The sequence below is a fragment of the Gopherus flavomarginatus genome, chromosome 3 (genome assembly GCF_025201925.1).
Source record: "Gopherus flavomarginatus isolate rGopFla2 chromosome 3, rGopFla2.mat.asm, whole genome shotgun sequence".
Classification (NCBI taxonomy): domain Eukaryota; kingdom Metazoa; phylum Chordata; order Testudines; family Testudinidae; genus Gopherus; species Gopherus flavomarginatus.
Genome location: NC_066619.1, coordinates 86,230,860 through 86,255,469, shown reverse-complemented (window position 1 = coordinate 86,255,469; position 24,610 = coordinate 86,230,860). Strand labels below are relative to the sequence as shown.

General features: G+C 42.2%; 1 protein-coding gene across 5 annotated transcripts in view; it reads left to right on the top strand.

Annotated features, from left to right (window-relative positions):
- SPIN1 (spindlin 1) overlaps positions 1-24,610 on the top strand; it is a 106,258-nt gene that overhangs the window by 28,846 nt on the left and 52,802 nt on the right. The gene's annotated exons all lie outside the window — the stretch shown is intronic.

Sequence of the window (24,610 nt, the reverse complement as noted above, 5' to 3'; positions counted from 1 at the left end):
CATCACTGACAATTTTTAAAATCAAGATTGGATGTTTTTCTAGAAGATCTGCTCGAAGAATTATTTTGGGGAATTTCTATGGCCTGGGCTGTACGGGAGGTCAGACTAAATGATAGCAATGACCCCTTCTGGCCTTGGAATCTATGAATCTGTGAGCCTCCTGCAATGCAGGACAATGAGTCTCAGCAAATATTCAGGACATAATGGATGGATTTGCAGAAGTAGGGTTCCCAAACTGTGTTAGAGCAACAGACAGCATGTTTATCCTTATTTTGGCACCAGATCACCGTGTTCATCAACAGAAAGAGTTACTTCTCTATAGCTGTGCATGTGTTGATGGATTCCTGGGGACTCAAATCTTTCTGAAAACAGGACTGTTCAGAAAGCTACAAGGATGTTCTTTCCTAACTGGTTGATTACTATTGGCAATGTGGAAATGCCAGTATAGATCCTGAGGGGACCCAGACTACCCGTTACTTCTCTGGCTCATGAAGCTGTATCCTGGCCACCTCAACAACACAATAGAAAGTTTCAACTACCAGCTCAGCAGGTGCAGAATGACAGTTGGCTGTGCTTCTGGTAGTTGAAAGGACACTGGTGGTTATAGCTGCCTGCTATGTCCTGCATAATATCAGTGAAATGAAGGGATGTTGGGGGGTGAGGGGAAGAGGGAGTTGCTGCTGGCATGGCTGGAGGTGGTAGGGTGGCTGCTGTCTGTTTTGAGCAGCCAGCCACAAGGCTTTTTGGAGAGCTCAAGTGGAGCTACACAGCTCAGGGAGGCTTTGAAAGAGTGCTTTAATATCAAGCCACATAATGCATTGTGGTGTACTGTGCTGTTTTGGGCCCTTTGGGGAATTGTGTGGTGCTTGGTATATATTTGACTATAACACTGTCAATGCAAAGACTACTTTTTTGGTGCTTTTATGATGATTATGCTTTTTGTCACTGATCCTAAGCATTGTCTCATTGTAACATAACAAGAAGGTGTTCTCTGCAGCGTATGTTTTGAACTAATAAAGATGGCTCATTTTTTGGATAATAGAATTTTCTTATGTAACTAAACCAGTGCAAAATAAAATCTGCAATTTGAAATCAAATACATAAAAAACTTAACTTCTGTTCTATTAATATATTGTCAAGAGGAAAGAACATTCTTGTCCATTTTACCTCTATGTACAGAAACAGCAGCTTTCACAAATCATTGTATGTGAGGCCGTTTGTCTTTAATGACTCCTGGGGAGTAGTGGTAGAGGTAGGTATACAGCCTCTCATGCCACATGGAATGTTGAGGGAGAGTAGGGAGGTGCTGTAATGGAGTTTTCCATGGACTGCAAAGGAAGGTGAACCCATGTTTGTTGAACCTGTAAGTCCACAAGAGACTGGAGCCATCTATGTTTACTGCTGGAGAAGCCTCATTATGTCCTGGTGCATCTCCTTCTCTGTTCTCCCGCTTGGACTCTTAGACCTTTCTCCTGTCTGCTCTTTCCTTCTCCCAGCTGTCTGCAGTGTTCATCCTCCAGGCCCTTTGCTCATGGTCCTATGTAGTACTGGCTTACAGGATTTCATTGAACATGTCATCCTGAGTAATTTTCTTTCCTCTTCCTTCTCTGGCTCAGGTGTTCTACAGGTGTGTGGAGGAACCTCTCAAAGCTGCAACAATAGCAGCTACAGATAAAACACACAGTGGTACCATTGTCAATATGGTCACAATGGAAAGTGAATGTTAAGATTCAGAACTCCCTTCCATTGCTTCTTTTAAGTTTTCAACAGGACGTGTTTATTGACTCTTCTGCTTCAGAGTGCTTGTGCACGACCCCACTCACAACAGCAGCCATGGTCTACCAGTGGTGAGGGAAATGAGGAGGGAATTACTCGGTTGCATGAAACTGAATATAGGGCAGTGGCACTGAATATGGTCTCCGTTTTCCACAGGTGATAGTGATTTTATCTAATATCTCACTCTAAGGATAATAAAAGCAAAGAGAGCACAGCTGCTACTGAAGCCACCTAGGCTGCTAGCCTGTGTACTGCAGTGGTGCTTGCCAAAGTTATTGTCAGCTGGTGTTGGAAAGGATCCAACCACGGAGGAAGAAATAAGGCTGCCATCCAAGTTCCCTGTAAGCTGTGCGGCCGTGCAGCAGCCTGTTTAGCGCACTACAGGCACTCGGGGAACCCGTCCAGCCAACCCAGCCTGCTGCAGCCAGGAGATGGGCATGCCATAAGCACCGACTTCCCCTCTAGCAAGGGGCTGGAAGGTAGTGTAGAGGACATGGCCAGAGGTGTCAGGCTGTAGAGGGGCCAGAGCAGAAGGGTCTGTGACTCACCTGCAAGCACACTCCCTTACAAACTTCAAATTGAACCAAAGAACCCAGCGCATTGGCAACTACTTGTGAACTCTCATCCTCCTCTAGTGCATTGTTTTATTTAACTAAAACAACAGAGTTATGTATTCTGGATTTTTTTCTTCAATAGCAAACATATAATATTTTAACAAAACAAGCATATGCATTTTTGAATGCAGTTAAACATTCAAATTTTTTAAAATCAAGTTTGTCTTTGTTAAAATTGTTTAAAATAGTTAAATGAAATATTAAAGAAAACAAACATTAAATCGACTATGTCAGCCAGGTCAACATAAGAAACTTTAAAATATTGGCGTCTGCAGTTAACTCAGTCATCGTCACCTTCATTTTCCTGTTTGTTCATAATCTGGAAAAGAAAAACAAGCTTTCCTGCTTTTTCAGGTCCCAAATGATTTCTCAGTTTGGAATGAATTAGTCCAAAGGAAGAAAATATTCTTTCTACATGGGCAGAAGAAGCTACTGCTGTTAAAAGTGAGATTATCACTTCAACGGTCTCCAAATCCAAGTGCTTAAGTGACTTCCACCAGTTCACTGGTGTGACTTTCTTTAAAACATCATCAGCAAACATATATTTTTTGAATGGTTCAGCCTTAGCTCTGAAGTTTATTATAGTTGGCACTATGGAGGGATGATTGCTGGATGTCCAGGCTCCAAATGGTGCTTACCTCAAGCAGCTCCCGGAAGCAGTGGTGTGTCCTTTTTCTTGTTCCTAAGCGGAGGTGCAGCAAGGAGGCTCTGCATGCTGCCCCATCCGCAGGCACTGCCCTTGCAATCCCCTAGGAACCGGAGCGAGGCCGTGCTGCAGCTTCTGGGAGCCATGTGGCGCACTGGAGTGGGGCTGAGCCGCGTGATGCGTCCCCGACCCAGTGCTCCAGCCAGAGCAGAGCTGAGCCAAGCCGCGCGGCCCCTGATCCAGCGCCAGAGCTTAGTGGCTTAAAGTGGCTCGTGGGCCGGATCCGTAGTTTGCCCACCCCTGAACTAGCGGGTACTTGCTGGGCTACTCTAGAAAAATTCATACATTACAAGTTGCCGAAGGATATCTAGTTAACTGCTCTCTGTGTAGGTCCATCTATGGCCTATTTGCATGAATATGAAATGAAGACAATATTACCCAAGGAATGTTTTTTAGACCGCAGAGTTCATTGAAGCTGAACTTTCTACAACTGTCTTAGGTGCTACAATGTATCCTTTTTACGCTTCTAGGCTGCAGTAGAATGGCTAACCAGCTGCATGCAAGTAAGGTAGTGAAGGCTGTAATCTCCAAACTTTCATACTTTGTTAGGCAGAGCACCTTCAGCTCCCAGTGACCTCCATGGGATTTGTGAGAGCACAGCACTCAAAAATCAAGCAACTTTGTATTTAATTGCTTAGCGTAAGATACATGTAAGAGTCTAATTCTCGGTCCACTCATAGTTGCAAAGTTTGGCCTGAGTTTCCAGTACCAAGGGACTCTGGGAAATCTCTTCTAAAAACTAATTGCATGGACAGTTGAGTTAGATGTGGATGGCAACTTGGTCAAATGACTACATTGCCATTGTTTTGCTAGTTGTGAGGAGGCAGGCAGGTGAGGAGCCCGCCTACCAGAACTTCCCCCTCCCCCAAGTGCCTCCTGCTCACCGTCGGGCCCTGCTGATCAGCACTCCCACCCCCTAGCATCTAGCACCTGCCGTGGATCAGATGTTTCGTGGTGTCAGAAGGCACTGGGGGAGAGGAGAGCGAAGGCGCAGCACGCTTAAGGGAGGGGTGGAACTGGCCAGGGAAGAGGCAGGATGGGGGCAGAGTGGGGGTGGAAAGAAGCAGGTTGGGGGTGGAGTCTTGGGGCAACTGGTAGATTAGGGGCAGGGCTTGGGTGGAGCCAGGGGGGAGCACCCCCCCAGCAGATTAGAAACTGGCCATCTATGTCCTGGGCCCAGCACCTCCGTAGGGGCGGCTCTGTCAGCTGAGACATCTATTTGTTTTAGAATAAGCCAGATACTGTTTTGAATGGTATTTTGGAGAAAAAGTTCTTCTAATCTTCCAGGGCAGGCGGTGTGGAATGTAATCATTCTGTATCTTTGCTCTTCTTCAGAGCTGATAGAAAATCCTACACTTTTTTTGTTGTGTTTTTGTTTTTATTAAGGCCTGGGCTGGAATAACAAATTATGAATGGATTCTGTCAGTTCAAGCAAAGGCTTACTTCACAAAATTCTTGTTCCTTTTATCTCCCAGAATAACTACGTCAGTTATATGTATGAGGAGTTTCATTTCTTCAAGCACTTCACTCCAGATAGAAATCATAGGTGTCTGAAGGAACTGCAGTTTGGCATGTCACTTACGCCATATAAAAACCTCAGAATGACAAGTTGGACCAGTGCAACTTCTTAGGGGGAAATCCTATGCATGTTGAGGTGGGGAGGATAGAAAGAAATCTCTGTGACAGTCTTCTAACACCATTTAAAAAAGATGAAATCACAGCGTTAGAAAGGTGTAGGGGCGTTCTGGATGCTAGTCTTGAAGAGAGATTATTGGTCAGGGGGCAGATCAGGTATGAAAGGTTTACGATAAACTGCAGAACAACGTACAATCTTTATCATACATACATTGCAACCTTATATATATGTTCGATCATTTCAGCTGTCATGATGCTATCAGTCAGGAGTCCTTGGATCTTGACATTTGAACAAGCACACTAAAGCACTCCATTTCATAGTAGTACTGATGCTTTCAAGGTGTTTGAGCTTGCTTTTTGTAAAGGTCTTACTGTTACCTTTAGAGTGAACTGAATGCAGAAACTTACTCAGACACAGATCATCCCTATTTAGATTTTTCTCAAATTGTCTCTGCTTCATAAATAAAAGCTCTGTGGATGAGAGAGGATTTCTGGTGTCCAATGGATCTTTTGGTGTCTGGCGCACTGAACTCTCCTCTACTCAGTGCCAGGGCCCTTGACTTGCTGACATCTTCCTGCCACTGACTGCCCTTCTTGTTGCCAGATTCAGACAGTGAGCAAGAGGATGTGGTTTCCCGCTGCTTTTCTCACCCGCCATATGGGGTTCAGTTCCCTGTGGACATCATGAGTATCATCCCCTGATCCACAGCCTCCTTGGTTTGGCCAACTGTGGTACCGACCGCCTGGTCCCTTCCCATTGCAATGGCCATACTAGGATCCTTAGCAGGCTCAAAGATAACAAGCGTCCCTTACTTCTAATGTGACCTACAGCAACCGAGGAAACACCCTCCTGTAACAGCTGCCTTCAGGGCTTCTGAACCCCGAACAGGCAAGGGAGGAACTGGAGGCTGAAGTGGAGGAAGTCACTCCTAAAGCCCACTTCTCATCGTTCTCACCAAGGGATAAATGGAAATAAGTTTATTGTAGTATTAAAACATTGTTATGTAATGTCAGGTTCATGCTGCAATATTGAAATATTAATATTTTTTTCTACTGTATACCTGATTTATGATTGTTACACTTTTTCTGCATCCATATACTGTATGGAGTAGAAAGATGTTAAATTAATTTTGAACAGTATCCCTTTTGGTCAAGACAGTTTGAACAGGCTGGACTTACTGGAATTCAGGGAAGAAGCAGAGGGATTGAAGTATACATTCAGCATTTCCAGAATAGCAACGGAAAGATGTGTAGTTTTCAGTCTTTCCCTGTTCTGACATTTCAGTGAACTATACCGGGAATGCAACTTCTATTAATGGTATATGTTCTCAGCTCTAGAACTCCAAGAGGATGAGGATGGACATACATACCCCTCTCTCCCGCTGCCCTTGCCTAAGTATACGAAGGTAGAAGGTGCCAACTAGTTCTAAGTTGTGTTGACTTTTGTTCAAAAAGCAAACGTTGGATGTTGACAATCTTACCAACTGTTCATCAGTATCTGATCTCTGCAGCAAAGGGGTCAGGGGTTTGAAAAGGTGGTTTGGAGGCTTCTCTCACTGGGATGAGGAAGTTCAGTGGTTCCAGACATTAACTTTTGGGCCATAGAACTGGGTTTGAGGCAGAAGCTAACACAACCTCCTAGCAATAGTGTTTCTGTTAATTCTTTTAGACCTGATGCCGTACAGTTGACCACAAGGTTCTTGTTGACTTGCCGGCAGAACCTAGCAAAGGTGGATAGTACTGTATTGCTCTTGAGTGTTGCTCCATTCTGAGATAAAAATGAACAATTAGTCCTCTGCCCCAAGGGCTCCTCCTCTTTTAGTACATAGGGATTATCTGTCCTCGCGCATGAGAACGCTGAAAATAAATTAGCAAACATGGGCTGTGATGGAGTTCATATGTTGACAACATGTAGCTCTGTCACATGGCATGTACAGTTTGGGCTGCTACAGTGGAAGAAATCATTCAGTGCCTAGAAGATGAACGTAGGGCTTTGATAGGGCTACCTGGCTGTAATTTAATGCCGTTAAGATTGAGAACCGTTTCTAGGCACAGGGGAGCTGCCAGTTGATAAGGATTTTATTGACATTCCTGAACTATAATATGTAATTCAGTGTGTTACTAGACCTTGGGCTCCTCAGAATTGCTTGTGGGAACATGCACTTTGTGAGAAATATGCCATTTTCTTGGTCAAGTGGAGTTTCACACCAGAAGCTTATAATGCTAGTGATTTGGGATCTGTTACTGGCTGCCAAAAGGCATCTGGGTAGAATTCAAGGTGTTGGTTTTGATCTATAAAGTCTCAACATTTGAAATCTGATTCTGTGTTTCACCATGCCATACTGCTACATTTGAAATCAGTGGAGGTACTTGGGATGGAGCTCTTTTAGGTATAAATGAGAGGGAGCCGCCAGTTATGAAAGGAAGTCAAATTAGGTAGGCCTGGCCTTGGAACAAAGCTTATAAACACACACACACTCTCACTCTCACTCTGCTAACTGTCCAGCTATGCCAGGGTTGGCCAAACATTTTGACCTGAGGGCCACATCTGGGTATGGAAATTGTATAGGGGGCCATGAATGCTCACAAAATTGGGGATTGGAGTGCGGGCTCTAGAGTGGGGCCAGAAATGAGGAGTTCAGGGTGTGGAGGGAGTCTCCAGGCTGGGGGAGAGAGTTGGGGTGTGGATGGGGAGGTGAGGGCTCCGGCTGGCGATGCGGGCTTAGGGTGCAGGAGGGTGGGACAGAGGAGTTTGGAGAGTGGAAGGGGGATGTGGGCTAGGGCAGGGAGTTGGGGCACTGGAGGGTGTCGGGGTGCAGGCTCCAGGCGGTGCTTACCTCACGCAGCTCCCAGAAGCAGCGGCATGTCCCTCCTCTGGCTCCTGCACAGAGGCGTGGCCAGGTAGCTCTGCATGCTGCCCCATCTGCAGGCAGCCGTGGCCAATGGGAGCTTCAGGGATGGTGCTTTCTGGCTGTCCCTACGCACAGGAGATGGCTCCATGCTGCTGCTTCCAGGAGCTGCATGGAGCCATGGCATAGGCAGAGCGGGTCAAGCCCTAGACTCCACTCCTCAGCAGGAGCTCGAGGGCCGGATTAAAACGTCCGAAAGGCTGGATGTGGCCCCCGGGCCATAGTTTGCCCACCTCTAATCTATCCACAGATTTTGCATGGGTTTAACTGTCTGTTTAGCAGTTATCCTCACATGGTTGCAACTGTAATGGATTAAGTATTTATATTTGCATAGCTTGTTTTGGAAAGCTTCTAAACAGATAGAGTTTAATCCATAAAAAAATTGCATAGACAAATCCTAAGGGGTAAAGGAAAAGAGATATATAATGCTTAAGTTTGAGCCCTAGAAACCAGTGAATCTACAAATGAAAAGTAAAGCTCTCTGCCATTGTCACTTGCACATCACATACTGTAGAAAAGAGAGGGAAAAAAGAAAAAAGCTCTGTGGGCACTCAAATCTTTGTTCACAGACATCTAACATTATTAAGGCTACGTTTTTGTCATGGATATTTTTAGTAAAAGTCATGGACAGGTCATGGGAAATAAAGCAAAATTCATGGCAGCCCGTGACCTGTCCCTGAGTTTCATTAAAAATATCCCTGACAAGAAGGGTAGGTGGGAGCTCCAGGCTCCCCCAGCCCCTGGGGCTGGGGCTCTCCCAGTAAACCTACACAGGTGCATTGCCCATTTTCTGGATGAGATTTTTGAAGAGATCACCGATGCCGATTACCGTGATGTGATAGACCACATCAATGCGCTATTCCGCATCTAGGGATGCACGCAGCCCTTACCCTCCTCACCCAAAGAGTCCGTACCTAAAAACTTCCTTCCCGAAAAGAAAGCCGTTTACCAGGAACCTTCTCTGTTGTTTGTCCTTCCCCAAGCACTGGATGCCACGACTGGCTGCCTTCTTCCTGGCTCAAGAAGAGCTTCTGGCTGCATGCATCTACGGATTCCAGGGTGTCTCTCTCCACCTCAGCACCATCGCTCACGCTTTTCTCCTCCCCCTCCCTCCCTCTTGATAAGAACGGCCATACTGAGTCAGACCAAAGGTCCATCTAGCCCAGTGTTCTGTCTGCTGACAGTGGCTAATGCCAGGTGCCCCAGAGGGACGGAAACTAACAGGTAATGATCAAGGGATCTCTCTCCTGCCATCCATCTCCACCCTCTGACAAACAGAGGGTAGGGACATCATTTCTTACCCATCTTGGTTGTGGAGCTGTCTGTAAGCAAGGACTGGCCTGTCTCCCCAGGTCTGTGAGAGAGAGGGATCATCCTTGATGATGCCCTGGAGAAGTTTTAGTTGGGGGCTGTAGGTGATGGCTAGTGGCATTCTGTTACTTTCTTTGTTGGGCCTGTCCTGTAGTAAGTGATTTCTGGGTACCCTTCTGGATCTGTCAGTCTGTTTCTTCACTTCCCCAGGTGGCTGTTGTAGTTTTAAGAATGCGTGATAGAGATCCTATAGGTGTTTATCTCTGTCTGAGGGATTGGGGCAAATGCAGTTGTATCTTAGGGCTTGGATGTAGACAATGGATCGTGTGATGTGTTCTGGATGAAAGTTGGAGACATGTAGGTAAATATAGTGGTCAGTAGGTTTCCGGTATAGGGTGGTGTTTATGTGACCATCACTTATTTGCATTGTAGCATCCAGGAAGTGGATCTCATGTGGACTGGTCCAGGCTGAGGTTGATGGTATGGTGGAAATTGTTGAAATCCTGGTGGAATTCCTCAAGGGCCTCCTTCCCATGGGTCTAGATGATGATGTCATCAATGTAGCACAAGTAGAGTAGGAGCACTACGGGACAAGAGCTGAGGAAGCATTGTTCTAAGTCAGCCATAAAAATATTTGGCATAATTGGAGGCCATAGCAGTGCTGCGGACATTAAGGTATAAATTGTCCCCAAATCTGAAATAGTTGTAGGTGAGGACAAAGTTTCTTACAGGATAGATGAGAGACGCTGAGAAATTTTATCAAAGGGAAGTACCCATTAAAACACTTCTGTCTCTTCTTCATTAGTGATCTCCTGTGTGGATATTCTTAGCTGACTCATGCTCACTAGAGGCTGCTATGGAACTTCCTGTTATCCTCCCTTCAGTGAAAGCATTTCTCCCCAGGAGGATTCTCAGGTCATTCAGATGGTGAGTGAGTTAGAGAGGATTCAAGTCAGGCTTTCCAATTAGCAAACTCATCAGGACACTTATCACCACAGATGTAAGGCTGGAGGGATGGAGTCAAGGCCCGTCCAAGGGAGCTGGTCCAATCAAGAGAGCAAACACAGTATAAACTGGTGAGAGATCAGGGCAGTCCAATATGCTATCATGTTCTGCTTCCATATCCGGACTTCCCTCATGCAGACTATGACAGACAACACCTCAGCCATGTCGTATGTCAGCAGACAAAGGGAAACAAATCTACAGACTGTTAAAGGTAATCTCATGTCCTATTACTTGAGCTGAGCAGAATCTAGAGTCAGTTTGCTCCCTTTGTGTCCGCTCAAAAGTGAATGTAACAGCTCACTGACGCAGCAGGCAAAAGGTAGATCATACAGAATGAGGTCTATACCCAGAGGTCTTCCATTTACTGGTAAAGGAATTTGGTTTCCTAGCAATACATCTGTTTGCATCCCATTTGAATTACAAAGATTGTCAGCGAGTTTGTAAAGTCAAGGCAACAGATACCTTGTTGCAAAGATGTCTCAAAGGGACGGACTGTTTATTTTTTTTTAAATATGTCTTTCCTCTAATCAGAATGCTTCGGAAGAAAAGCAAGACTGGTAATTCTAGTAGCCCTGTTCTGGCCATGAATACCTTGGTTTTCTGATCTCCTTAAAATGGTACAAGGACCTTCCCTCTGCTATCCGTCCAGAAGGGATCTGCATTACAAGGGCCAGTCGTACATCAGAATCCAGACAATCTGAGCCTCACTGCCAAGTTCTTGAACAGAGCCTCTTAAGTGAAAGAGGTTATTCAGAAAGATAATATCCATGTTTTAAGGTTCCAGAAAGAAATTTAACACAACATATTCATGGGCCTGGTGGCATTTACTTATTGGTACCAGGACAAGGGTCTCACCCCTACATGTGTGTCAGTACTACAGGCTCTTTGATTTCTTCAAGATGGACTCAGGCTGGGCCTGATAGTTCAAACATTTGAAAATCAAGTTGCTGCTTCATCTGGCAGCTTCTTAGTTTTAGCAGAGAATTAGTGGATTTCATTTCTCCTAGATGGCTGGTGTGCCTTTTTTGAGAGTAGCATGACTTCTACCTCCTCCTAAAGTACAGAGTTCTTTCCTGGGATTTTACCTGCTTAACAATACCCTCACAGCCCTTCATTTGAACTACTTATGAAGATAGTTTATTACTTTCTAACCAGTAAAGTGGTCCTTTTTATTACAGTCATGGTAATTCACAGGGTATCAGAATTGGGAGCACCTTACTTTGAACCCCAATGCTCTCAACTTTGACACCCATCTTTCCATAAAGATTAAGTGATACTCTCAACCAACCATGTCTTTGTACCAAAGACTAACTCCAGGTTCTGTAGAGTACCCCAAAGAGAATCCGTGGTATTTGTTGGATTTCTGTAGAGTTCCCAAAATATATACTCACTGCACAGCTCAATTCAGAAAGACAGATACTTTCTTCATTCTTTTATTATCCATTGTCAAGAGGAAAGAGAGCTTCAAAATCTAACATTTACATAGGGCTAAAATATCGTATCTCAGAAGAATAAGAGTAAAAATCATCTGATGTTGCCTTTGGTAAGTGGGTACTGCTCATTGTGGTATTCCAGTAACTTTTAGAAAGAAGTTACCCCCTTTCACATCTCCGCAAAACTATATGTTTAGTATGCCCCCTCTTGACTCAAGTGGACACTGCTATGAAAATCTCAGTGTCCTGGATGACCTTGTTACAAATAAGAATAGACAGATTTATTTATGCTCTATTCCAACAAAGGAAAAGTTTTCAGGTAATGAAGTCCACAGATCTAACCCACCTGAAATAGGCTGTCAATTGGGGAAAGGTATGGGATTATTAGTTGTCACTCAGTTCATTTTTTGTTTGTTTTTAAATTGAATTTCATGCTCTTTTGGAGAATTGTTCTGTTTAGTCTCAATGCCGACTAGAATAGTTGTTTTTTCCTGGGCTATGGAAGTGTTTCAGTTGGTGGCTTAACAGAGATGGAGCCGTATCTCTTTGCCACAGAATAACAGATCTGGCTGCATGGATCAGAGACCTAAAGCCATAACTCATTTCCTGTAAATTTTCTTTCTTGGAGTAAGGCATGGATAAACTTTCATATTCTGCATCTGTTATATTTCAGTTCAGAATGATTCACTCCAGAAAAAAATGTGAATGAATATAATGGGTTCTTGACATTTAACTTGTTTCATTAGAAGTTGCGGGTTACATCTCACATCTCTAGTTTTAAACTATGATCAACTCTAAACACTTCTAGTGTTATACCAGTTATATTAGACTAGTAAAAACCAGCAGGATCTTATTAAAGGGGACAAGGCAAAGATGCCACATTTATTATGATAACAATTTATGACTAATAACTAATATCTTAATTTTTATACACACACATTATACCTAATACCTATACACACACACACACGCACACCCACATTCATCAGGTGTTCTGCAGCTGCTGCATAGTTACCAGTCCTGAAGATAGCTTAAGTTCATGGCTTGATTTTGCAGCTTGGGTTCGTAGCTTGTGGCAGCTAACTGACCAGGAAAGCCGGGCACAAGGCTGAGCTGGATCTCTGTTGGGCAGGCACCGATGTTCTTCCGTGTTGGCAGCAGAATGTTACCCAGAGTCTCTCATCTCACCCTTCTTTTTATAGGCTTTTAGTTTGGATTCAAAGTCTATAGGTCTTGCTGTGTCACGCTGCCTCTGGGTTTAGATTGATCACCCATCAATTGCAGGCGTGACTTTCAGCCTTGAACCTGGCTTTGATCTTCCTTCTGTTGTTCTGTTGTCCTTTTCTTTTTAGGGTGGATGCTTCTTACTTTGTTTAGGGCTGTTGTCTAGGTCTTCAGCCGTTGGTATTTGAACTTTATCTCATCAGGACAGGCTGGGGCTGGAGGTTGATTCCGTCATCCACACATACCTCATTCACACATCTAAACTAAACTAATAAGATTACAGCAGGGTTTGCAAAAATGAAGGTTGGTGGAAGTTTTTACAAAATGGAGTGAGTGTTTTAAAATGGGGTTTGAATTACAATATGGCAAACAGTGAACAGAAGTTACAATGTAGGCAAGTGCAGTGAATGGTGAATAGAAGTTACATTAACAATTAAAAACAATTTCATTTATCAGTTCTACACTAGAAAGAGGGAAGGTTTTGGAAGACCAAACTAGAAAAGTCCGAGAGAGAGGAAGCCACTAGAGGGTGCCAAAAGGCCCATTCATGAATAATTAGGTGTAATTCCACTTTTGACACTTACTGAAAAGTGCAGAAATTGGAGTGCACTAAGCAACTCTCTTGCATTACTGTGCCATTATTGAATTGTTACAATGGGGCTCAAAGTAGGCATGTATGCTAATCAGAGAACAGTTAATCTACATAATTAAGTACAATGTACATCTATTTAGATTGATTGATTTAAAAATGTCTATCTAAAGCAAAGTGTTTATGGATTCATTAAAATAACACGCCCAAAGGATTTATGGATAAAATGAAATTATTTTGCTGAAAAGGGAAAATTTCTTATATTCTGTGCAGTATTGGGAAGGCATGACTCATTCTGTTTTGCCTCCTCTCCACTCCTCCGCTGCTCCTCAAATGGAAACAAATTTTTGTGGTAATTCTTATGTTCTGCTGTATTAATACTGCAATTGTATCAGATATCAAATTTCTTTAAATATGTAAATCTTTGATCCAAATTTTTACTAGTATGTAAATATAAAGAAAAATGTTTGTCATTCATTCAAAGCTGATCAGAATTATTTGTTATAAACAATATTAAACATTCTTAACTCTGATCTGATTGATGGCATTCAGCTTAATTTTCATAGCTGTGAACTAATTTTATCTATAACTTTTCTTTTTAATAGCAACAAAAAAGGTGTTTTTTTTTAATGTAAAATCCAGCAAGTGAGGCATCACCTTAATCCATGTAATGATCCCTGTCCATTTCTTAGTGGACAGCTGTATGTCTATGTGCATATAGTCACAATACTTTTTTGCAACTTTTAGAAGAGGCCATTGAGTTGAGAAACTTCCATCACTACGTGTGCTGATGTTTACTTAGCAGGCCACTGACCCCCACCTGGTACTGGGAAGGCCTATGCCAAAGAGGTCAAGCCTTGGGTGTTCTGCAGAAAGCCTTTTCCCAGCCAGTGTCACTGTTGGAAGTGCAAGGGTGAGAGCCATATAGAAATAGGTGCTCTATTTTCTGTGGTTTTAAGACCCAAGACAAAGAAACTGAGAGAGGAGTATCTTAGCTACATCCTAATGGAGGCAATCCTGAGACCAACCTCAGAACCCTTTTAATCATCGAAGGGAAGCTCTTTACAGGCTTCTTGTCAAAGTGATTCCTCAGAGCAGAGCCAGAGGAGATCACTACCACCAGATCTGTCATCTTCAAGGTCCAGGATTTCTGTACTGTCCTGATCTCAAAGCATAAGAAAAATTCAGTATTTCATTCCGCAAAGTCCAGAGTCCAGGACTCCTCCGCAGAAGGTTCGTGTGGTACTGATAGTAGAACTTTCCGTTAGGCTCGCTGATCCCATCTTATTCAGACAGATCTGAGCTGTCAACTCTGGCACCATTCAGGGGCTGTTGAAACTAACTACCTCATCATCTGACGGGTTCTTAATTCCTGTAGGTCCACAGCCTATGTCTGCTCCAATCACTGCGGAGGCCTTTGCTGTGGCCAGAGACATACTGTGCATTTTTGCATGATCAGGCACCGGATGAGGGGAGATTCCCATTACTTCCTGATACCCAAAACCAGAGGTGATCCATGACCCAACTTAGACCTTGAGAACCTCAACAAGTACATCAAGGTGATGAAATTCCAGCTGGCGTCCTTAGCTATGATTATCTCTTCCCTAGATCCTAGAGAATGGTATTCTGCTTCAGCTTGTATGATGTGTACTTCCACGTGTCTGTTCATCCTGGCCAGCAGATTCCTTTGGTTTGTTGTAAAAGACAACTATTATCATCTTCCTTCCCCAGAATCTCCCATCCATTTCCAGTGCAAAGGAGCTGAGGAAGGGATGGGGCAGGACTTTGCCCTTTGTACCATTGTTTTGCCACATGTGGACCTCAGTGATGGGCAGGGCCACCCTTACAGGTACTGCTAGGGAAAAATCTGTAGCACCAATTTACAACAAAATATTACACTTGGTCGTATGTGCCTTCTCCACCAAAGTGTTGCTATCTTGTGTGAGAATGATAAACTTTGTGAAACAAACTAGTGGTTCTGGCCATTATCAAACTCTTGTTTCGCACTTTGACTTCATATTTGTTGAGCACAATTACAGTGGTACTGTTGGATAACTGTGCTACATGCGATGAGCAGCAAAAAACCCCACAGCAGTAAAATGCCATCTGTGTAACCCATCAAATTGTCTCTTTAGCTATTAAAATGTTAATAATCTAGGGATATTGTGTAGGTTAGGTAGACCAGTTGCAGCCTGCTTACTGGAGTTTTATACCTTTACTCCAGTGAGCCACCGTGATGTTCAGTTATGACCAGTGCAAATATTTATATTTTTTGTATTTTTTTGAGAGGTAATATTTAGAAACAATCTATCAGAAGAGTAAAACTCTAATCTTAAACTATACTTGACATTAGATATTAATTTAAGTTACTAATTTGACACCTTTTTAAAAATTCTTCCCTAGTTCAATACTAGCCAGAATTATTAAACTAAAAACATATTTGCTGCTCTGAAATTCTCAATTGGTAGTATATAAATCCACTTGTATGGGTATTTACTAAACAGCATGTTGTTAAAAATACAGTACATCATGCTTCTAGCTTAAGGTGGTCTGTAAAGGACTTAAAAATGGCTTGACTTTTTTTCGTCTCTGTGGATGTGTTCACTGCAATAAATAGAGGCTTTTTGTATCAAGATGGCAAGTTTGAGTTAGCTGAAACAAGACGTTGGTAGTTAAACCCCGGGTTTTGGTTTGGGTGTGGGTGTAATAGGGCAGACCTTGACTAGCTATATTAAACTCTACAAGTAAAGACTGCCTATGTCATGTCTCCTAGTTGGTTTTTATCCATGTTTTGTAGTGAAGACATAGCCTATGATATAAAGAAGACCCAGACTTCTTGTGAGGGTTTTTTGGTTGGTTTGCCTATATAAACACCAGGAATGGCAAATGTGACCTTTTCTGGCTTGTTGAAAGACCCTTTTTGGGGGATACCTCAAAGGTTTATTCTTGCAGTACAACTAAAGTGCTAGAGATGGTTGACTCTCTAACAGCTCCCTTTATTAAAAATGTTACTGAAATAAAATGTGTAAGCTAAAACCCTGCTTTTTGAATGACTGACTAAAAATACCTGCTCTTGGTCAGTTTTAACCCTCTTGGATGCTGTGATGGTGTTGTTAATTCTCCTCTCGTAGTGTCTCAGACTAGAAAAGTTTTTAATTTCCTTTATAAAAAAATGAGGAAAATCTTTCATGTCTCTTCTGTGAATCATGAAGAAGCAAAAAGGTACCAACCCAGTTATTTTCCCCCTTGTGTAGGTTACCTTTTAACTGGTTTTAGAATAGCAAAGGTTGGATTTCATTTCTAGCAGCCTTGGCGCATGACATTTGTTGCAGGGAAACTGTTGTGACTCAGGCCATGGCTACACTTACAGTTCTGCAGTGCTAGTAGTTACAGCTGTGTTCGTACAGCTGTGTAGGGCCAGCGCTGCAGTGTGGCCACACTGACAGCTAACAGCGCTGCAGTGTGGCCACATTTGCAGCATTTGCAGCGCTGTTGGGAGTGGTGCATTGTGGGCAGCTATCCCAGCATTCAAGTGGCTGCAACGTGCTTTTCAAAAGAGGGGGGTGGGGTGGAATGTGACAGGGAGCGTGGAGGAGACAGAGAGAATGGATTTTTGGAGTTGACACTGTTCTCAGCTCCCTGCCTTGCAAGTTCTAAGAACTGGAAGACACACAGTGCCTACCTTCAATCATTTTAAAAGTTCTGACCCCTTCGCCCACCCCTCTCTCATTCACTAAATGCAAATTATGTACTCCTAAATAGCCATCAGACCAGATAAGCATCTGCTCAACATGGACTTCCCCCTCCCCCTCTGCCGTGTGAGCGTGCTGTTTCTCTCTTCAAGCAAACAGCTGTGAACATTCCCCTGCCTGCCTCCGCTCGCTCAGCAAACAGGAGCTGTGTTTGTTTTTTAAATAAGCAGTTTGGCTGAACTCCGAGCTCTCCCTTTCTTCCGGTTTGTTGTGGACAGGAATTCTGGGATACCTCCTTTACACCCCGGAGGTCAATAAAAGTGGGGTCCACACTTGCTGACCAGCGCTGGATCACCAGTGCTGGAATCGCTACACCCAAGGCTCGACCGGGTGTACAGCCAGTGCTGCAACCAGGGAGTTGCAGCGCTGGCCGTGCTTTGCAAGTGTGGCCACATCCGAAGTTGCAGCACTGTAACCCCCTCACCAGCGCTGCAACTCTCTAGTGTAGCCATGGCCTCAAAGTAGAATGTTGTCAATGTTAAATGGCAGATACTTTAAACTCCTGCTGTTTAGGCTTCTTGGCTCCAAAGACTGACAAAATAATTTGTAGATTACTCTCCCAAATACAGCCTACAACTTTCCCAAGAACTGCATTTTGCCAAATTCTTAAATGAACTAGTAATACCAACACCACAAGCCAGAAAACTTCATGTTTGACTTTTTCTTTAAATTAGAATAAATAAAATAGAATAAAACATCGAACTGGCTTCTTATCTTTTCTTTATCTGAATAGTGTTATATTTACTGGCATGTATTATCATGATAGAACTGGCATAGGTAAGAATATGTACATGACACAAATATAATGTCCCATGTAATCTTGTACCCTTGTCTATTGGCATCAGATCTTTACACATGTAAGGACTTATCACCTGGACAAAATAATTCCCTGTGGTGTTTTGTGTCCTGAAATGATAAACTTTTCCATAAATATTCGGTTATAAACTAGCTATTCCAGTAGTCCAGTACTTTGTCATAATTATTGGTGCAAAGTGTGTTTTAACTAGTTGTTACAGTAATATGATGTTTAAGCAGGCTTAGGTTGCTCATTACAGGTTAATATGGTGGTCTTTTACCTCTGGAGGTATGAATTTAAGTCCTAATTTGGTTACAAATGAGATGATTAAATCTGTTTTCATTTTAGTTCCTAGAGGATGTTTGTCAACAGTGTATGACCAAACAGTTTGGCAAAATTGCCAACCTTCTCTTGAAGCCCAAGATAGTGACAGGGAGTCATTGAGTGTGTAGCTCAAGAGGAGAAGTGCCTTAACAAACTACAAGCAAACTTGCAGACCACATACTCATGCTAATGTGCTGGTTTTTTTGTAGTGCTACTAGTACACGTTCAATGTACATCAAATTACTTCTTTTTGTAGCTTAGGGTTCTTTGGCTATGACTGTCTTAATGTTACCAGTTAACTGTTGAATCAGTATTTAAACTCAAGGACTATTACATATAGATTTTCTAAATTTCAAAGTTTGCCAACATTTTTGGGCATTAAATTACTTTTATAATGCAACGTTTTGCATGTCATCTCCTGGTGGTTCTTCCTAAAACGATAAGAAAAATTTGACAGTGGGTTGTACACACCGTAACAGTACATTTTATATCCATCTGTCATTTTTTTGCTGTTTTATGCTAAAAACTGCAATTGCTACTATAATATTTCAAGTCTGAAAGAAAACCAGACCCAACCATGTAATTAACATGAAGACTTGCTCAACAGATGGTTAGCTTGCATGGTGGAATACAAATTTAGAAACTTAAGAAAAATGCCGTATTAATCAGACCCAGGGTTTAGCTAATTGAATATTGTGCCCAGTACCAGATGCTTCAAAGAAAGAAGCAAGAAGGCTAATGGTGGACAAGTATAGAATAACCTGTCTATAGGTGAAACTTCATAACAGTTGGTAGTTTGTCTTATTTTTGGAAGCGTGGGGTTATATATTGCTTCTGAATGTTTATCCATGTAAACACCTAATCTTTTTTCTTGAAATCATCAAAGCTCTTGGCTTCAGTGATGTCTTGTGGCCAGGAGTTCCGTAGGCTGACTGTGCATTATGTACAGAATACTCCCTTTTTTCTCTTTAAATTAATGTTCTTTTCACATAGTTTTATGAGAGAAGGCAGATAGGGGTGTTGTATATGTCTCTTACCATGTCCTGTTGTTTAAGTGAAAACGTTTCAAATCTTTTTGTTTCTGATTTCTCAACATTTCTATCCTCTTTCCTCCCCTGACCTCTTCCTAGTTTTGCCTTTTCTTTAGATAGTATATACAGAAATGAATGCAGTATTCCAGAAAGTGAGATCAGGACCCCATTAAAACAAACTAGGTATAAAAATCTGTGACTTCCATTAACCTCTGTGAAATTTTCTCTCCCGAGGCTGGAGCTCCCAGCCCATTGCAGCTGCCCAGCCATACCAGGCAGCTGGCAGACCCTGCAGCTGCCCAGCCATGGTGGGCAGCGAGGCTACTCTCCACCGCTGCCCATCTTCAGGGGGGGCACCCCGGAGCTCCCACTCACTGCAGCGGTGGGGGACCCTAGAAACCCAGCAGCAGTGGATGCTGAGCCTGCCTCCCCATATTATTAGGGATATTTTTAGTGCAAATCAGGAACAGGTCACGGGCTTCTGTGAATTTTGGTGTATTGTCCATGACGTGTCCTTGATTTTTTTACTAAAATATCCATGACAAAAACTTAGCCTTAGTTATAGATTATGGTTGCCTTCAGCTTCAGTGTGTCCACATTACATAGTTGTCAGATTAGCAACGTGAGTATAGGCTAGTCTATACCAGACATGGCCAAACAACGACTCATGAGATGCATGTGGTTCTTTAAGGGGTCAGCTGTGGCTCACAGAGCTTGGGGCTTGACCCTGTGGAGGGAGGAGTGAGCTGGTGCTCGTGACTCCAGCCCTACAGGGGGAGGTGGAGGGGTGTTCCGAGCTCTGGGCTTTGCCCTGCAGCATGGCAAGCCAGTATTCATGGCTTCAGCCCTTTGCTGGGGCTCCAAGGCTTGGGGCTTCACTCCTGCGGGAGTGAGCTGGTGTTCTTGGCTTCAAGCCCGCGTGGGGGTGGCGAGGCTGGGCTTCAACCCCATGTGGGGGTAGCAACTCAATGCTCAGAATTTCAGCCCCGGAAGCACTGGTGAGCTACTGCTTGGGGCTTCAGTGGCACTTGCTCGTTATAACAGGAAATTGCGTCACAGTAGTGCTGTGCAGACCTTGTGTGCTGTGATCTCCTTGCATTCTGCACACTACAGGCTGTGTTTACTGTTCGTAAGTGGCAGCTGAATAGATATAGGGGTTAACCCTATGTTAATTTAATGGATTACAATGACATCTTCAAACTATATAAGAAACACAAGTATAAAGAAGAAAACAAACTTTTCAGCCAGAATGGGAAGAAGATTTTGTATTCACTAGTAAAGGTAGCAAACCCATGTGCCTTATCTGGCAATGCTTTGCTCTGTCACTATAAAGCGAGCAACTTGAAATGTCACTATGAAACGAATCAAAATAACTTTTTTTCTCTAAATACCCTCCTGGATCAGAATTAAGGAAAAACAAGCTTACTGCATTAAAATTACACCTCAGCTGTCAACATACCCTACTTTTGGCTTTCCGGAAGGAAACTGACACAGCAACTGAAGTTAGTTTTGTTATGGCATGGAATATCACTCATGCGAAATAGCCGTATTGTGATGGATAATTCGTTAAGAATATTGCAGAAGTGGTTGCAATTTTAGATCCAAGTAACACACAACTTCAACAACTAATAAAGCAAATTCCAATTTCATGTCACACTATGGAGAGGCAGATCTCCCAGATCAGTGCTGATGTTGCAAGCAAGGTGCAAAACAATCTAAAGAATGCTCTAGCATTCAGCCTAGCTGTTGACGGCTCCACACACATTGAAGATAAAACCACAACTAGCGATATTTGTTTGCTATGTTTCCTCACCTGTAATTGTGAAAGAAGAAATTTTGGACTTCGTGGCTCTAAAAGAAAGAACCCGTGGTGTTGACAAAGAACGCACTTGACAAAGCATTGACAAATACCAATGTACTGCTGGATAAACTTGTCCGTGCTGCAATGGATAGAGCACCTGCGATGGTGAGGAAAAAAAGTAGGCCATATCGGACTTTTGAAAAGCGATCCCACATTTCCAGAGTTTCTCCCTGTTCATTGCATCATCCATCATGAAAATCTCATAGGCAGATATTTCAAGTATGAAAATTTTGTGAAAACACTCCTGGAAATTATCAATCATTGGCTCTCTTAAGGTGTACATTTTTGGCTCTGCTGATGTGAAGAAGTTGCGGAGCCTAACCTTTTGTACATAAAACACAGGCATGAGTATTGCTGGTGTAGCAAAATACTGTGATTCTATATTGTTCTGGCTACTTTCAAGAAATAGTAACACTATTTCATAAAACTAATTGGTGTATCTGTAATTTCATGCAGATTGTGTTTTGATCTGGTGAAATTTTGAATTGGTTACAGTGGTATTTTTCTTTCTCTTGTAAATGTTAAGTACTGGTTTAACAAAGTGGATGTACACGGCCCTATTTGCACGTTTTTGAAGTTGGAGGTTTCCACTGTGGGATCCACATAGGGTGACCAGATGTCCCGATTTTATAGGGACAGTCACAATTTTTTGGTCTTTTTCTTATATAGGCTCCTATTACCCCCTAACCCCTGTCCAAATTTTTCACACTTGCTGTCTGGTCACCCTAGATCCACGTGATGTGTATTGATCTCCCCTGACCTGGCTTTTATTTCTCCTGGTCTGCTCCCTACAATGCAAGGGAGGGTAACTCTCTGGCTGTCTACCTGCTGGAAGTTCATTAAACAGCATTTCTTCCTCTCTCCTTAGCCCTGCTGTGTGATAAGACTGCCACTAGGCACCAGAATTGTATATAGTATTCAATGTATTTTAAAGGATGTTTGAAAATATTGGAGCGGGTATATTTAAGAGCCACAAAAATTATTTGAGGTCTAATGAAAATACCTTACTGTGAGCTTATGTCTATACTTGGACAGTGTGTGGAGTACAGGCACTACATTTGTAGCTACATGTTGCTGTGAAAGGCGCCAGCAGCAGGGAAAGACTTTGACAGCTCCTGATATGCATCTAAATATAGCCTGTGTAGCGGAAAAAAGTCACTCAAAAGGTATTGGGGTCACTTAGACCTCATTAATTATGCAAGCATCAGAGGGGTAGCCATGTTAGTCTGGATCTGTAAAAGCAGCAAAGAGTCATGTGGCACCTTATAGACTAACAGACGTATTGGAGCATGAGCTTTCGTGGCTGAATACCCACTTCGTTGGATCCGATGAAGTGGGTATTCAGCCACGAAAGCTCATGCTCCAATACGTCTGTTAGTCTATAAGGTGCCACAGGACTCTTTGCTCTATTAATTATGCAGGTATTGCAGGGTCAGATTTTTATTTTGAGGCAGTAATTATGATTGTTTTGATTACCATAGTTTCTGGTTTTTATTTTTCAAAAAAATGCACTGAAAGTGTTTTCTTGCCTATCTTTGAGACTCCAGATAACGTTTGCTTCATATCAGCACATTGAGGGTTTTTTAAAGACAACACTGTGAAATTGATTTTTCTAGGAAGCATGTGCTTGCTAGAAAGAATTTCTGGGGAAGCCACGATTGTCAGATGGATTTGCTGGCAGCCCACACTTGACAAGATTCTGCTGTTTGGTGCAAAGACTGGCTATTACATTGCACATGTACGTTGACTGTCTGAATGCATATTCATTTGGATTTTGTTGAACTGCACATGGCATAGTCTTTGAGTAAGAGTTGGATGTTTCTCAGGGACCAGGGTACAGAAATGGTGAAACCAGGTATAGAAAAGGAACATTGCTACCTTACCTCGTCTTCTAGGGAAGCAGCATCTAGTGTGCTGAGTACTGATCCAGAGCCTAAGAAATAGGAAAGATGTTACATCTGCTCCAGAGAAAAAGACAGAAAAATGCATCAAGAATGTGTGAAGTGTAAAAACTTAATATGTTCAGGACATATGTCATCTATTATTTTCTCCATTTGTTCAAAGTAGTAGGCTAGTCACTGCCACTTTGTTGTGTTTGTGCCTTTTTATATTGCTATTTCCATTGTCTAAATGTGGGGTCAGTTAAATACTGAAAGTTGCATAGTGTATTTTTTTAAAATAAATGTGTGTGTTCTTGTGGTCAGTTAGACTCCCACACACAGTACAGTTTAGTGTGCTTCTGAATCTAGAAAAGTTTTAATTTGTTCATAGATTTATAGTTAACTGATTATAATATCAATTTTAAATGCAGCCCATGTGTTTTCCAGTGTTGACATACTGGGGTCTTACAGATCCAACACAGAAGTAGTGTAGTGATTCTTTTTGGTCCAATATGAGTGTTAAGGAAGGAGTGGCAGGGATAACTTGTGCTAGGCAGGTACAGAGCTGCACTGCAAGGACTTGGAAGAGCCTCTAGCTTAGAACAGTAATTACAAATAAACTGTGCAAGACAGACTTAAGTCAAAATGGCATTGGAGATAATTATTATATTTGTATGACTACACTGCAGTATTCTAGATCTTGATTTTTTTTCCACATTGATATCAGTTTTGATTTTTTGACACACATCCATAGGTAGCAGCAGAACAAGCTAGCTAAATAAGAATTTATCTTGATAGTTTTTCCTACTGAATATCCTTCCAAACAAAGAGAGCATCCTTTGTCAGCAAAATGTCAATCCACATGTCTTGTTCACTCTTGAGTCAAGGGAAAATTTAAATGTTTCAGGTATCTAATTTTTTCTAATAGACTACAACATAGTTTTACTCTCAATAGTTTTAATATACTGGGTGGGATTTTGATCTCTGAAGGATGAAAATCATGGAGTCCCAAGAATGTCAGGTAATCTAAGGGGCTGTAAATTTCTTAATTAAAATGAATGATTTTGACGTCTAACCACCAGTTTGATGTTTGTTTTGTCCATTTCCCTACACAATGCAAGAAGTCAAGTATTCTAAAATGTTAACCCCTGGTTTCATTGAACAAACCAATTTAATATGCTTTTTATTTTCTTCGGATTTAACTTCCTTGTCTCAATTTACCATGGTCTCATGAAATTGTAAAGCTATTGGTAAACACTAATTAAGCTAGGACAGCAGATGTTTGTGGTGTGAAAAAGCGAATAAAGCTGAAAATGCTTTAGTTTCAGATCAATTACTGTGATTTCTCTTGTTCTGTTTGGTTAGCAGGAACTGTTTTAGCAAAGATATTGCCAACTCTCAGGGGAAAAAAAATGCTTGATAAGAGTGTTCCATACAGATTTCTATGAAGAACTCATGTAGCAACTGATCTGGAATATTTAATCCCATTAAATTTATCTAGAAGTTTTAATTCTCTTCACTTGTCTTTACAAATTACTTTACTCAAATACCTACCCTTTCTGCAAAATTTCTGTAAATTTGTGATAATTAATTTCACACACTGAAGAACTCTTCTCCCTTTTATCATAGTTGAATTATTTTTTCAGTGGTGTGTTCTAAAGTCTCAAATCACTGTTCTCTGTAGAGCTGGTTTCCTTTACGGAGAAGTAAATCTGGTGTTTTGTCCAGTAACAGAAGTATTTGATTACTGCCAATACCTCCTGC